This window comes from Macrotis lagotis, chromosome 5, assembly GCF_037893015.1.
Source record: "Macrotis lagotis isolate mMagLag1 chromosome 5, bilby.v1.9.chrom.fasta, whole genome shotgun sequence".
Lineage (NCBI taxonomy): Eukaryota > Metazoa > Chordata > Mammalia > Peramelemorphia > Peramelidae > Macrotis > Macrotis lagotis.
In genome coordinates, this window is record NC_133662.1 from 247,301,046 (window position 1) to 247,316,056 (window position 15,011).

At 40.8% G+C, this 15,011-nt stretch overlaps 1 protein-coding gene across 1 annotated transcript in view; it reads left to right on the forward strand.

Annotated features, from left to right (window-relative positions):
* The window catches only part of LOC141488890 (S-adenosyl-L-methionine-dependent tRNA 4-demethylwyosine synthase TYW1-like), a 232,276-nt gene that overhangs the window by 16,540 nt on the left and 200,725 nt on the right, over positions 1–15,011 (forward strand). The window lies entirely within an intron of this gene.

Consider the following 15,011-nt stretch of genomic DNA (forward strand, 5'->3'; position numbering starts at 1 on the left):
ATAACAGAAAGCACTGTATAAACCTTGAACCCCCACCCCCACCCCAAATGTCCTCAGAGGCAAGTCCATTGGGGGCTGGGGAGAGAAGGGGCCTTGGCAGGTATTGCGTCTGGAGGGGCCTGGATTTAGTGAGAAGTGTGTGCACTTTGTTCTCGAGAAAACAAGAGAAGTTCCATGCTCTTCTGACATGTACCCCATATTGTAAATTGTATTGGAGCGCCCACTCCCACTGTCTAGCTTTGATTTGTCATAGATCAATGACATTGAATGTCAACTATGAGGTCCTTTGGAGAGTGGAAGGACTGAACCTGTGACTCAATTGATGTAGTACCTAGTATGTGTTTTTTTTTTTTTTGAGTACTGAGATGTGACTCTCCCAGTATCACCCAGCCTTGAACCCAAGACTCCTTTGTGTTGAGGCCAGCTTTCTGTTAGAAAGCATACACAAACAAACTGAAAGACTTGAAATAAAGATAAAGTAAGCAATATTTTAATGCTAATAATGGTTAATAATAGCATTTATGCCTCCTGAAGGCTTGCGAAGCTCTTTACAAGTATTATCTCATTTTTATTTTCGCAACAATTAGGTGCTAATTATTCTTTTTTACAGATGAGGAAATTGAGGCAGGCAGTGGTGAAGTGACTTGCCCAGGGTCACACCACTAGGAAATGTCTTTAAAAATATTTATTTCATTTTACTTATTAGGACTACAAGCCCCTCCTTTTTTCCTTACCATTAAAATCCTTAATAATAGTGCTTCTTCTTGAGAGCAGGGTAATTAGATATGCTTTATTGTTTTGGACCATCTTGGTTTGACCCTTTGTTTCAGAGCAGTTTGAAGCTCAGTTTTTTCCAATGCTTAGTTTCAACCCCAAAGTGAAGCAGATGGCAGTGGAAGCACTGCTGCCTTGTTCACAGCACCGCTGCCTTGTTCGTGGTGCCCTTTCCTAGAGGATGATGCTCATCTTTCAGCCTCCTCTATCAATGAGACCAAGGTTGGGGTTGAAATGTGACTGTGAATTCAGGCCAAGTGTGATGTGAGTCCATCAGGTGTTTATATTTTTAACATGATTCCTGGGATGGAATGCTGAATTTTTGGATAGTTTAGAAAATCTGTTTCGAAGTGTAAAGGCATTTGAGGGTACCAGAGGTTTTCAAGGGGATACATCATCTCCATGGTGTTCCCTATTGTGTTGCTTTTCCTGAAGAGCCATTTGTTTCTTACTCACTCTTGAATCATCACTTCTCCCTAGAAGAGTCAGGTTGTGCATGTGCATTCTAGGGCCCCTACCCCAGGTGAGGTCTGCCGCCTTGGGACCCTTGACTTTTTGTCTAAAGCTCTGGTTGCTTTTAACCAAGGCTCATGTGAGAAGGGCAGTGCACTTGTTGACATAGTTTTGGGGTGTCTTCATGCTCCCCTTGTTATAGAATCTTCTTGGTCACTTTGTGGCCTAGCCGCATGTGGTTCACTAAAAGGGAAGTGGGGAGTAAGGTACTCGGCCAGCCCAGGGACCACCAGGCTCCTGCTGCTCTCCAGAAAGTGACTGTGGCCCTGGGGGTGGGAGGGCACTGGGGACATGCTGCCTGTGGACTGATGCTGGTCTTTTAGGTTGAAAGGGTCAGTCTTTTTTTCCTGCGCACTCAGGGATCTCCTACACACCCAACTGGAGACCATCTTTGGAGGCTTTAGACCATCCGGGAATGCCAAGACCATCAGCCCCTGGGGTTGTTGTTTTAAGGCAAGATTGTTTTTTATTTTTATTAAAAATGACTAGCTGTCTGAGGCAGCTGAATGATTAGCACAAATAGCAATGGACTGGGAGTAGGGAAGCCCTGAGATCAAATCTGGCCTAAGAAACTTACTAGCTGTGTGACCCTGTCCAAGTCAGTTATCCTCTGTCTGCTTCAGTTTCTTCATCTGTAAAATGAGTTTAATTAATAGTACCTACCTTTCAGGATCATTGTGAGGATCAGATGAGATAATCTTTAGAAAGTACTTTTTAAGAGTTTCTTCAAATGATACATAAATACTAGCAATTATAATGATGTTGATGATCTAGAACCGTTCTGGAATAGGAAAAAAACCCTATGTTCATTAAACCAAAAACTGTATTTCAGACTTTTATGATTTCTTTATGCATTTTTAGTTTTAGCCTTCTATTTGTTTCTACATATATATATGATATATTTATATATCCCCTTTCTTCTCTTTTACCCAAAGAACTATCTTTTCTAACAAAAAATAATGAAGAACCAAAAAAACCCCCTCAAAAACCGATTCAGCAAAATTAACCCAAGAACATAAAGTGCTTGGAGAAAAGCTCTTTATTTGACAAGAAATGCTGGGAAAATGGGTTTGGCAAGACAGGTTTGGCAGAAATTCATATTAGGCCAGCATTTTATACTACTTACCTTAATTAGGCCAAATGAGTGTGTGAGCTGAATATTAAAGATCACAGCATCAAAAACAATTTGAAGAGAACCAGATCAAGTCCTTTTCTTTGCTATGGAGAGTGAGAAAATTCTTAATTAAGCAAGGGACAGAGGCAGTCACAAAAGATGAAATGATTTTACTTAGATGAAACTGAAAAACTTTTGTACTACCAAAATTAATGCAAGTAGAATAAGGAAGAAAGTGTTTAGTTTGGAAAAAAAATCTTTGCTGTCAATCTGCAAAATATCAGTGTGGTCTGGTAGGGTGCTTACTAGAATTAGAAAGACTTGAGTTAAAAGTTGGTCACTCACTGGCTACCTGACCTTAAGCAAGTCACTTAATCCTTATTTACCTCATTTTCTCATCTGTAAAATGGCGGGGCGGGGTGGCTTGATTCATTGGTCTTCAAGGTCTCTTTCAGTTCTAAATCTTTATCTTAATCACTAAAACTTTGATAAAAGTATTATATGTGAGATATCCAAGGTGAAAAAATATGTAAGACTTCAAACCATTCTGTAATAGATAGGTGACCAAAAGAGAATTGTTTCCAGAAATTGCAAGTTATTAAGTAAGAACCATATGAAAGAGTGCTCCAAATTGCTATTACTAAGAAAAATGCTTATCAAAACTCTGACATTTCTCCTCACACTTAGCAAATTTGAAGAGATTTCATGAGTTAGAAATAGTCATGGTAGAGAGGTTGTGCAAAGATAGGTATACTAATACATGATTGGTGGAGTTGAAAGAAATCTGGAATTACTCTAAAAGATTGAGTGAAATGATCATACTGTTTGATCTTCAGGTTTGCTTGATTGTTAGACTTATACCCCAAGAAAATCAAAGATAGAAACAAAAGCCAAAATGGACCAAAGGATTTGCAGCAACATTTTTTCCTTTGTAATTTGAGGAATGGCTAAATGAGCCATGCACATGAATGAAATGGAATGCTAATGGAAATGACTAATTAAGACTCTAGGGATGAATTGAAAGACTTCAATTGATAATAAAAAACAAAGCAAGTAGAGTACACTATCATTTCTGCAATATAAATCGAAAGAACTAGAGTCAACTGAATAGCATGGTTATAATGATCTGAGGGGGTGCCTCCCTCCCTCTTTTCTCAAGGTGGGGAATGGGGAGCATAGCATACACCATGGCATGTGATATCATGGTCAGTGGGCTATATCACTTTACAGCCTGCATTTTTCACGGAAGCAGATGATGTGTTATCTTACATAGAGACCCTTTCACTCTCCATGCGTGGTGTCTGCTTGACCCCTGCACATGTTTTCAGCGCCTTGGTTCACCTGGTAACTGCCCTTTTTGAGATTTATCCCAGCTTTGTCGAAGGGAAACTAGCCTGCTGGGAGGCAAGGGGGGATCTCAATCCCCAGATTTCCTAGGTTGAATGGCTGTGATTTGCTGCTTGTTGTCTTGAGTCGTCTTGAGTCTTAATCGTCTCTGAGAGATCCCAAGGGTGCAGGGTAACAGGCCTGGGGTCAGGAAGACCTGAGTTCAAGTTCAGCCTCAGCCATTCCCTAGCTGTGTGACCCTGCCTGCCTCAGTGTCCTCCTCTGTAAGATGGGAGTGATGACAGCCCTTTCCTCAGGGTCGTTGTGATGGTCACACGAGGGAACACTAAGGCTGCCTGGGATGACTGTTGCTGGTGGTATGTCTCTGACTGGCGCATGTGAGACCTTTCCTCTTGACCCAGGGCAGCCTGCCCTTCTGCCCATGCAGTGAAGCCTCAGGAGCCTTGGGTGGCGAAGGCAGCCCGACCACCACTAGAGGGCAGCCCAGACCGCACAGTCGGCTCCTGCTGATGAACCAGCCAGCCTGGCCAGAGAGCTGGCTTCACTTTGGAGCCTCCTGGGGCAGCGGGGCCCAGTGTCCATCTGATGTGCCCGGCTTATCCGGCTCATGGACAGATGAGAGGCTGGCAGGAGGCCACAGTAGGAACAGAGCAGAGTTTGTTCACAGTATTTTAATAGAAATGGTTATAGGACTGTGGACAGGACCCTCTCATTTTACATGTGGGGAAACTGAGGCCATAGGTGCAGAGATCCAGAACATGTGTGCCCAGTCATCTTATTTTACAGATGAGGAAACTGAGGCTACAGGACATGGACTTAGAAATGGAAGGGACCTTCAGAGATCTTCATTTGCTGAGCCTCCAAGCAGTGAATTGACCGGCTTAGCAAGTGCAGGGGTGGGATTGGAATCCAGGTCTCCATGTCCATAGCCAGCACCTGGTCACTATGTCCCACTGCCTCCCAAATGGTACATTATATGGTTGATTGATAGGAACGTTTTACTGCCTTAGTTTCTCCTTTTGAGGTATTTTGTTAATAGCAAATTTAAACAAATTCAGGAAATATTTCTGAATTCCAAAAAGCTTAACATTTATGATGGAGCTGAGGCTGTGCTGTGTAAGCTGGAGACAGAGAAATATCAGTGAAACCATCCCTGCCTTCATCATGCAGCTAAGGCAAGGCAAGATCTGCAGTAAATTGTTGAGGAGGGGGCCGGGGAGAAGCGCACCAAGCAGGGGAATCAGGACAAGCCTCAATAAGGAGTTGGCCACTGTGCCACGCCTTGAAGATTGGGATTCCAGTTGGGAATAAAAGAGGCCGCTCCTGGTGGGTCAAGCCATTGCCTGGGCAGGGATGGAGGAGGGCCTGCTTCTGCCCTCAGGAGCTTCCACTCTGCATCTGAAGCTGCTTCTTCATTCGCACTCAAGACCAGCCCAGACTTCCATCACCTGAAGCTTTTTAGTGGGTGTCTGGTGCCTTGGGCCCTCTGCTGGCAGGGACCCCTTATCCTGCTTTCACATGCATCATCTCATAGTCTCCCAACAGTCTTTGAGGAGGAGGAGGAGGATGGCCTTTGGGCTTCTAAGGCCTTTTTTCAGGGGGCTTTGCAGGTATCATACCTGAGAATTTATTGCTGTGAGAACTTCCTGGGAAGAGATTCTGCCAGGGCAGATTGATGTCTTCTGTCATGGCCAGAGTCAGAGAGCTGCCTGGGTACCCAAGGCTCAAGGATGGTGGCCAGAGCCACCTAGCCTGGACTGCATGTAGCAGAGACTGGGCATCATTTTCCGATGCCTTCCCGGTTCTCACCATTTCAGAAGATACCTGTGTCATCCCTGCTGCATTATTTTATTTTTATTTTTATTTTTTTTTAGGTTTTTGCAAGGCAAACAGGGTTAAGTGGCTTAACCAAGGGCACAGAGCCAGGTAATTATTAAGTGTCTGAGACTGGATTTGAACCCAGGTACTCCTGACTCCAGGGCCAGCGCTTTATCCACTATGCCACCTAGCCACCCCCTTGCTGCATTATTTTGACATCCATACCCAGGTCCCACTGAAGTCTGGACTGCCTGTCTTGGGGTGTGCGGCCAGGGCCCAGGAAATACTTCTTTGGCCCCCCCCCCCCATAGGATGCTCTCCACTCTACAGACTTATCTGGCTCATGGGTTATGGCAATAAATGGCAAATATTTGGTGGAAGTTTTTCAGGGAAACATTTATTTGTTTTAGCCATTTGAATTGCACTTTTTGACATAGAAATCCTTTGAATTGTGGTAGGATGGATTTATGATTGATTGTTTGCTTATGAACATGGATTTTTATCTGTGTCTCTGAGTGTCTGCCTTATTCCTGAGAAGGAAGGGACCTTCACTTTCCTCACACCCTGGCCCTTGACTGTATGAAGCAAGGACTCCTTTGGAACCTGAGTTTTCCCTTTTGCAGTTGCTGGTGTGTTGGTTTAGGAGGCAGCCTGAATTTAAGTCCTGTTTTCACTTCTGCTACATAATGCTGTTTCTTATATCACCATTATATTCCATGTATCCCCCTCCAGAGAACCACTCCATATGATAAATAATATTTATTTAGATGGGAAAAACCATCACTCCAACTGATTGATGGATTGAAAAAACAAATGCAATGTGTAATTAAACACCTTATGGACCTGGACCCCTTACCTCTGCTAAGGGGCAGGTTGGGGGTCTTCACACATCTCTGCATTCAAGTCCCCATTTGAGCTTTAAAATTTTATTCCATTTCCTTTTGACTTTTTGTTGTATAGTCGTTCTTTCCATTTATACTGTTGTAGTCACTACGTTGTTTTTTTGGCTTTCCTAACTTCACACTGCACTAGTTCTTATACATCTAGCTTTGTTTCTCTGTGTTCATCACACACATATTGTATCTTAAAACATAGCAATATTTCATTATGTTCCTGTACTTACAGTTAGGCATTTTCCAATTGATGAACATCGACTTGTTTCTTTTTTTCATCTACTTGTTTCTAATTTTTAGCTATCACAAAAAGTGCTGTTAAAAATATTGTGGAGCATATTTTTCTTATTGATGGATTCCTTGCAGCATAAACCCGGTAATGGAGATTCTGGTCCAGAATGGACACTTGATAATTCCAAATTGCTTTTCAAAATAGTTGTTCCATATCAGAAGTCCACCAACAATATGTTAGTATACCGATCTTTCTCCAGCTCCTCCAGTGTTGTCTGTTGCCATTTTAAAAAAATCATTTTTGTTAATTTGCAGGTATGAGATGAAACCTCAGGGTTGTTTTGATTTGCATTTTTCTTATTATCAATGATTTGGGGCTTGTGAAAACACAATATAGTGGTGAATGTGGTTTTAAATATTTTGCAGTTCTTTTGAGAAATGTTTGTTTATATTCTTTGATCATTTTTCTATTGGGGAATGACTATTTGTTTTTATTTATATTTATCTGTCTGTCTAATTTTGGATGCCAAACCTTTGGCAGAGAAATTTGATACAAAGATTTTTTTTTTTCCATTTAACTGCTTTTCTTTATTCTCCTAGAAGCATTAATGTTATTATGGAAATCTTTCAGTTTCAAGTAATCAAGTTATCTATTTTATATTTTGTAATTGCCTCTGTCTCATTTGGTTAATCTCTTACCCCTAGCTGTGATAGATGTTTCTCTTCTAATGTGTTCTTTTTTTTTTTTTTTTTTTTGGCAAGGCAAATGGGGTTAAGTGGCTTGCCCAAGGCCACACAGCTAGGTAATTATTAAGTGCCTGAGACTGGATTTGAACCCAGGTACTCCTGACTCCAAGCCGGTGCTTTATCCACTATGCCACCTAGCCGCCCCTAATGTGTTCTTTTTGATAGTATGATCTTTAATATTAAGGTCTCAGATCCATTTAGAATATATTGTGTAGGTGGTGTAAGATATTGGTCTATCTTTAATTTCTGCCAGACTGCTTTTCAGTTTTCTCAGCAGGTTTTATCAAGTGAGGAATTTTTTTCCCAGTTAACTTAGGTTTTCTACTTTATCAAATACTGGATTATTGAGTTCTATTGTTTCTGATTCTCCCTGGTCTAATCTGTTCCATTGGTCTATCTTGCTTTTCTTTCATCAGTACCAGATGGTTTTGATGTCTGCTGCCTTATAATAAAGTTTGAGGTCTGGAAGTGCGGTTCTCCCTTTGTCCTTAACTTCTTTTCATCCTTTCTTTTGAATAGTCTAGATCAGGGCTATCCAAAATGTAGCCACCTGTGGGTTTACTAAATGCTTTAATAAATTATGGATGCCTGGCTACAAGCTCCTGCAGAGCTCTCACTAAAATGGCGAATCAAAATATATTGCCTGTTGTTTCAAAAAAAGTAAGGTTAGACAGCCCTGGTCTAGATCTTTTGTTTTTCCAAATAAAATTTGTTCATGTTTATCTCAAATTAACTAATGGGATCTGAACACAAAGCCTGTAAGATCAGCTTTGTAAATAATACAGTGGAATATTCATTTATATTTGTTTATCATATTCAAAATGTTATAGCTATTTTTGTGTGTATCAAATGCTCATAAGATTAATTCAGCAAAAGAAAAATTGAGATCTGTATGGCCCTCGGGTCTTGGCAATCAGTGTTTGCTTAATTGAGTAGTATGGTTACTAACACCATAATAGAGGTAGTACAGTGGATAGAGTATTGAGCCTGGAGTCAGGTAGACCTGAGTTCAAATCCAACCTCAAATTCAAGCCACCTCTGTGACCCTAGGCAAGTCCCTTAACCTCTGTTTGCCTCAGTTTCTTCAACTGTAAAATGGAAATAATAACAGCACTCACCTCCCAGGGTGGTGTGAAACTCAACTAAGATGATATTTGCAAAGTGCTTTCCTTGGTGCCTGTGACATAGCAGGTGCTGGTATATTGGAATATAATCAGGATTATATATATACTCTCAGATCTGAATAATAATACTTTGTGTCTCTCAGGGCACCATCACACCTTGGTTCATGGGATCCTCATAGCAGATGCTGGGAGTAGGAAGGGCTAGTTAGAGATGAAGAAATGGGGGCAGATGTGGGGAAAGGACTCAAGTCGGGTGGCACAGCCTCTGTCTCTAGGGCCCTGCTAAAATTCTGGCTTTATTCAGACACACTTGGAGTTGAATCCGGGTTATCAGACTGAAGACTGGGACTCTGTCTAGAAGGTGGGGAGAGGTGGAGGAGGGGCTTAGTTGAGCCTGTTTCTATAAGTCCAGGGAAGACTGATACCTCAAGGGAGCAGGTGATAATGGATGTCAGGACTTATTGGGAGCCCCAGAGTCTAGAGTCTGGCTGTGGCCAAGGGGCAGCTTGACTGCTCTCCTCCTCTCTGGGGGGTCTTGGAGCCCTTTCTTTTGGTTTTTGCTGACCCACCAGTGTCTTTTGGAAACACCTTGATTACAACTGAAGCTTCTTAACAGGTAGAGTTCATTAATTACTTGTCTTTCCACTCTTCCTTGGCCATTTTGACAAATAATTATTTGGCTGCCTTTATCATAAGGGCTTAAGACTAGAAGAGTCATTTTAAAGGGCAGCCAGGTGGCACAGCAAGTATCGTGCTGACCCTGGTGTCAGGGAGCCCTCAGACACCTATTAGCTGTGTGACTTGGCTAGTCACTTAGTCTTGCCTCAGTTTCTTCATCTGTTAAATGAGCTGGAGGAAAAAAAAAGCATTTTGGCCAGGAAAACCCCAAATGGGGTCACAGAGAATCAGACATGACTGCTACAAGTGATGGAACAACAAGTAGACATCTAAAGACATTGGATATTAGATTTGGGTTCAAGTTTTGGCTTTGCCTTTGACTAACTCCTTGTGATTGTGGGTGGGCCCTTCATTTCTCTCTATCTCAGTTTTCTCACCTCAGTGTGAAGGTGTAGGACTAGCCCAATCTCTCAGTCGTTCCTTTCTTTGGCACTGTGGGGAGGGTCAGCATGCTAGAGCACACAGGCCCAGGTGTCTCTCCCATCTCTGGTGCTTATGGCTGTGGGAGGAAGTTCTGGAGGTGTCACAAGTTTCCTCATGTATAAATTGGGGGCAAAATTGCTGAGATCACCTGCCTTAAATAAGATAATGTTTCTGAAACCCTGTACAAATATAATTTGGTTCTACCTTTATCCCTCTCCTAGCAGTCCTTTGAAGGATGTAGCCCAGTCCTTAGCGTCTTCATTATTTTACCAAGGTAAAGAAACCAAGACTGGGAGAGGAGCAGTGAGGCTCAGGAAGTGGCTGGGCTGGCCCTTGAGTTCAGCCTAATTGGGTTCAGGCTTCTTTTCCTTATATTCTGTGACTTAGGAGACCCCTAAGTATCAGGGAAATTTTCTTTATGTGTAACCAAAATCATCCTAACAATTTAAGTCTTTCTAATTGTCCTCCAGGGAGATGAAATATTAAATAGGAATTACCCTTTGCCTTTAACCTTCTCTGCTTTGTACTAAATAATTGCAGCTCCACATTTTTGCCTCTTTTAGACTTTTAGATCCTCTTAGCTCAGTCCTTTAAGTGTATTTGTTTATTTTTGCCTTGTTTGGTTCTTTCTCCCCCCCCCCCCCCCCCATCCTTCTCTGAGATCCTTAACCAGATAATTCTCTTTGATGGAAAGCTTCTCTTGGCAATGACTGATCTTGGGCAGGTTTTGACCTTCCCTTTTCCCTGCCTCTGGTTTCAGACACTCTGTACCTTCCTTTCCTGTCCTCCAGAGTTATTCTCTCCCCATGTGTTCGACACATTCATGTGGCACCAAGTGCACCTATTTTTAGCCCCTAAGGCCATAACTATTAATCAGAGATGTGCCATCTTTGAACACGGAGCCTTTCTCACAGCTGGGAGACAGTGATAAACTTGAAATACTGATTGCCAAGGACTGATTCTGGAGAATTTCATTGCTTCTTTAACCTTTAAGCCCCTCTTTATAAAGTGTATTCATGAATAAAAGTAATAATAGTTGTCTCTAATTTTCTCTTGAGAATTTGTGAATATGTAATTAAGTGCATGTGCATGCATTGTATTTAAGGATGGTCTTTCACCTGCTCCAACAATGAATTCAATTCAAGAAAGGTTTATTGCAATGATTATATTGCTTTTGGTTATTAAGCTCATGTTGGCAGACTAGAAATGGAGTTTGAACAATTTCTCCATTCCTCATCCAAGCCCTATGGTTTTTGTTTTCTGCATTCAAACCATTTATATAAGTATATATGATTTCAAATAAGTTTAATTGGTTGAGCCATTGTTGAATACTGTTTATAATTCATTAATTGAGATATAAACATTTCTTCACATAGACATTCCTAATATATCCGTGTAGTTATGAAAATCCCTGAAGTAAAAATAAGTAAGCTTTTTATTTTTGTGATTTAGATGACCCATAAACTGGCAAAATTTTTAGTGTTTACTTTTTAAAATGTTTTAAAAAATTTGTTATTAATCATATACAAGAGAATGATTCTCAGTTTATTAGTCTAAACTAATGAGAATACCACTGACTCATTGATGAGTGAATAATTCTTTTTAGGAGATAGGAAAGGTTTATGAGTATTCTAGTAAACCCACATTTTAATAAAGTATTAAGCTCAAAATTTCAATAACAGAGTGTTTGAAAGGCGTGTAATATAGAAATAAAATCCCACTTATGTTAAGGGGAACTAGGAGAGTTAGTACTAGGGATATCACTTTTTTTTTAAAAAAAAGATTTATCAGTATCAGGAAAACTTGGGTTTATGGCATTTCTTTTATAAACCAGAGAAAAACTAACTCATTTTTTTAGAGAAAGAATACTGGAACATTTGAGTCAATCATTCATATCTGCCAACATTAATTAAGACCAGTCCTAGAATGAGATTACAATTTTGTGCTATCAGTATGGAGATCTGGTTAAAATAACATTCAAGTGCTATGGTTTTTAGGAAGTCTGGCTTGGTCCAAAGGATTCCAGTCACTTCTGAATATCTAAACATATCTTGGTGTGCTTAAATAGAAGAAGCAGACTCATAAACATGGAAGTCCTTTTCACAAGCAACTAGTGAATTTTCCCCACTAATTTCTGAACTGATGAACTAAAGCTGAGAGTATAGTAAAATCATTAAAATAGCAATTGTTTCTCTTCTGATCAGAAACCCTGAGGGTCTTCTCCCCCCCCCCCCCCCAATTGAATATCTTTACTTAAAAGACAAGTGACATGAAGTTCCGTTTTGGGTGCTAGATCAATATATATCTGTGCCATTGACCATTAAGCCTTTCTTTTTTCTTCTTTGTATGGCTAAAATGCTGTCCTTGAAATCAGAATGACCTTGAATGGAATCCTGCCTTAGTCACAGACTAGTTGTAAGACCCTGGGCAAGTCAGTTTAACTGAGAATCTGTAAAATGGACATGCCAATAATAGTTGATACCTTAAAGCTGGGGCTGGGAACCTCTGGCCTGAGGGCTGTACTGGTCTGGCATTGCCAAGGCAAACGCAGCGGGGCCTCAAAATTCAGCAAATCTAGGTGCTTTTTAGGGATGAATTAATTAAATGTTAGACCGAATGTAGCCACAAATGATGTTATAAATATTCAAATGACCCTAGGCAGAAAAAAAGATTCCTCACCCCTGCCCTACAGTATTGTTATGAGGCTCCAAAGAGATGACATATGTACAGTATCTATCATCGATGATGTTGTTATTGGTGTTGTTCCTGAAACATTGCTGAGGTATTGCTGGGACCAAGGGTAGTAGTAGTATCAGTTTTACATTTCTTGTTGAGTGTTGCCATTTTGTACTTTCCAAATTGGCCCCAATTAGGGCAGCCAACAACACTGGTGACTTTCTTTATTGGCTGCTGTTTTTTTGCCAATCAGTCAAATGGGTATACCTGAGGGTCCTATCTGGAGGTTGTTCTGATCTGCCTTAGGGCTTTGAACACCTTTAAATGGAGTATCAAAAATTTGTATCTTTAGCCTCAGAAATCACCTTTTCTCCTTCATTGACCATTTCTCCATTGAAGGCTGGGGTCCATTTAGCCATCTTTCCTTGGGAGATTCTGGAGGTCAGATAAGTTTGCTATAACTATTTCTTCCCAGTCAGATTCTTTCCTTTTTTTGTTTTAGGGCTGTTGCTTTTTGTTCTAGTTTCATTTTTCTTTACATAATCAAACTCATTGCTTCTGTCCAGTAATTTCTTCCATTTGTTTGATTAATAAAGATGTTTTACCTTTTCATAGCTGGCTGAAATACATTATTCCTTCCTTCAGTTTTTAAAAATGGTTTTGCTTTTAGCCTTGAGAACATCAATCTGATTAGGGTTTATTGTAGGATAGTATAATTGGGGAATAGGTCTAAAAATCATCTTTTTGCCACACCATTATTGTTTTCCCAACAGATGTTATTTAATAATGATTCTATCCCCCAGTGTTTTTGAGACATGACTTCATCAACCTTTTACATTCACTGGATTCCGTTTCTGGGTTCTTTAGTTTGTTCCATTGATCTGTTTCCCTATTCCTCACCCCTCTGCCATCCCTCTTCCCCTCAGGACCAGACAGTTAAAAAAAATCATTATTGTTTCACATAGAACATTTGGATATGTGGGATGGCAAGTTCCCTTTAACCTGGTCTTTGTTAGAGCTCTCATTTTCTGTTTGACTTTTATTATGACTTTTATCTAATTCTGTGAAATAGCTTATTGGTATTTTGATTGGTATCTTGTCAGATGCATTGAATTTGATTGAAAAAAAGGCAAAGAGTGTGAGCACGACTAAGAGTTAATGTGAACCTGGAGAATCAGCCCTGTGTGTTTTGTAGATGCTGGCATTTATATAATACTAGAGAGGAATCTGATATCAACTGTGGGAGAAATAGTGGCCAGATTAATGAGCGAACCCTTGAGTACCTGTGGTCTTGTTAATTGTTTGTCAGCATAAGCAAGGCCTGTAGCTTTTATTAGAAGGGCATGGAAGAGAGTGGGTTGAGCTTGGGTCTTCAAAGGGCATTATAAGATTGATGAAGTTCAGCCACACTTAGGAAATTCATTTGTTCTTGCAAAATGGAAAACTCTTTTGTTTACTGAAAGGCAACTTAAGATAATAAAGGTGGAACTTCACTGCCCAAAGTGCAGTTGGTTTCTGATAAATATGGCTTGAATTAATTTGAACTTAATAATTATAAGACATGAGGTGTAAACAGAAGCATCAGTGAATTCATTATCATTCTTTCTTTGTTCATTAGCCTGTTGACTTGGTGTTTTTAGCTTTCAGCTGGGGGGAAAAACAGGCTATCCTATATCATTGCCCAAGAAGGGCACCCCTGGAGATTTGATTTGGATCTATTAAAATTGGGACCAGGCAGATATTAATTTATTTTTAGTTCAAAATATTAAACATTATAGCATTTCCTGCATCATTTTTTTCTTTTGACCTTCATTTGGGTGATTTCATATGTGGTTTTAGAAGACCTGAGTTTGAATTCTACCTCGGTCGCTTTATAGCTGAGTTGTGCCTCTGGTTTTATTTTCAATTTTTAAAAACTTTTATTTAAGACAATGGGGTTAAGTGATTTGCTCAAGTTCACACAGCTAGGCAATTATTAATTGTCTCAGGTCAAATTTGAACTCAGGTCCTCCTGACTCCAGGGCCGGTGCTCTATCCACTGTGCCACCTAGCTGCCCCTGCGCCTCTGGTTTTTATCTGTAAGGTGAGGATGCTGTTGCTCCTGTGTCACAGTGAAGTTGGGAGGATCAGATGGGGTGATGTGCATGGGCACTGGTCTTTTTTTGGTCATTCTCCAAAGCAGGATGTTCTGGGATAAAAAGAAATATTTCTGTATTTTCTTCCAAAGGGAGGTCCTAGGGTTTTGAGAGGCAGTGTGGTCCAGTGATGAGAGCTCCAGCTTGGTCCAGGAGACCCAACTCTGAATTTGACCTCAGACTATGTGATCCTGGGCAAGTCATTTACCTTACCAGAGCCCAGAGTGGATGTGGGATAACCCTGTTTACTTCTTCAAGGTGAGGGAGCCCAGGTCCTAGGGGACTGCAATGATTTTTCTCATGACTGTTGGCATATGTATTAGGACCAATCATTTTACTGGTGTAGGGAGCTACAGGTGAAAACTCCCAGGACTCATCCAGGTGGGCCCCATTCTGTTGGTCAGAGGCAGATGGAGAGGCTCCCTCACACCGCCAGTAGCTGCACAGTCAAGCAAGACCTCTCCTGCATTGACTATGTCCATAAGGTGGGTATCCTCTGCAGCCCAAGTCCATTACCTGTCTCTCAGGAGATGGGGAG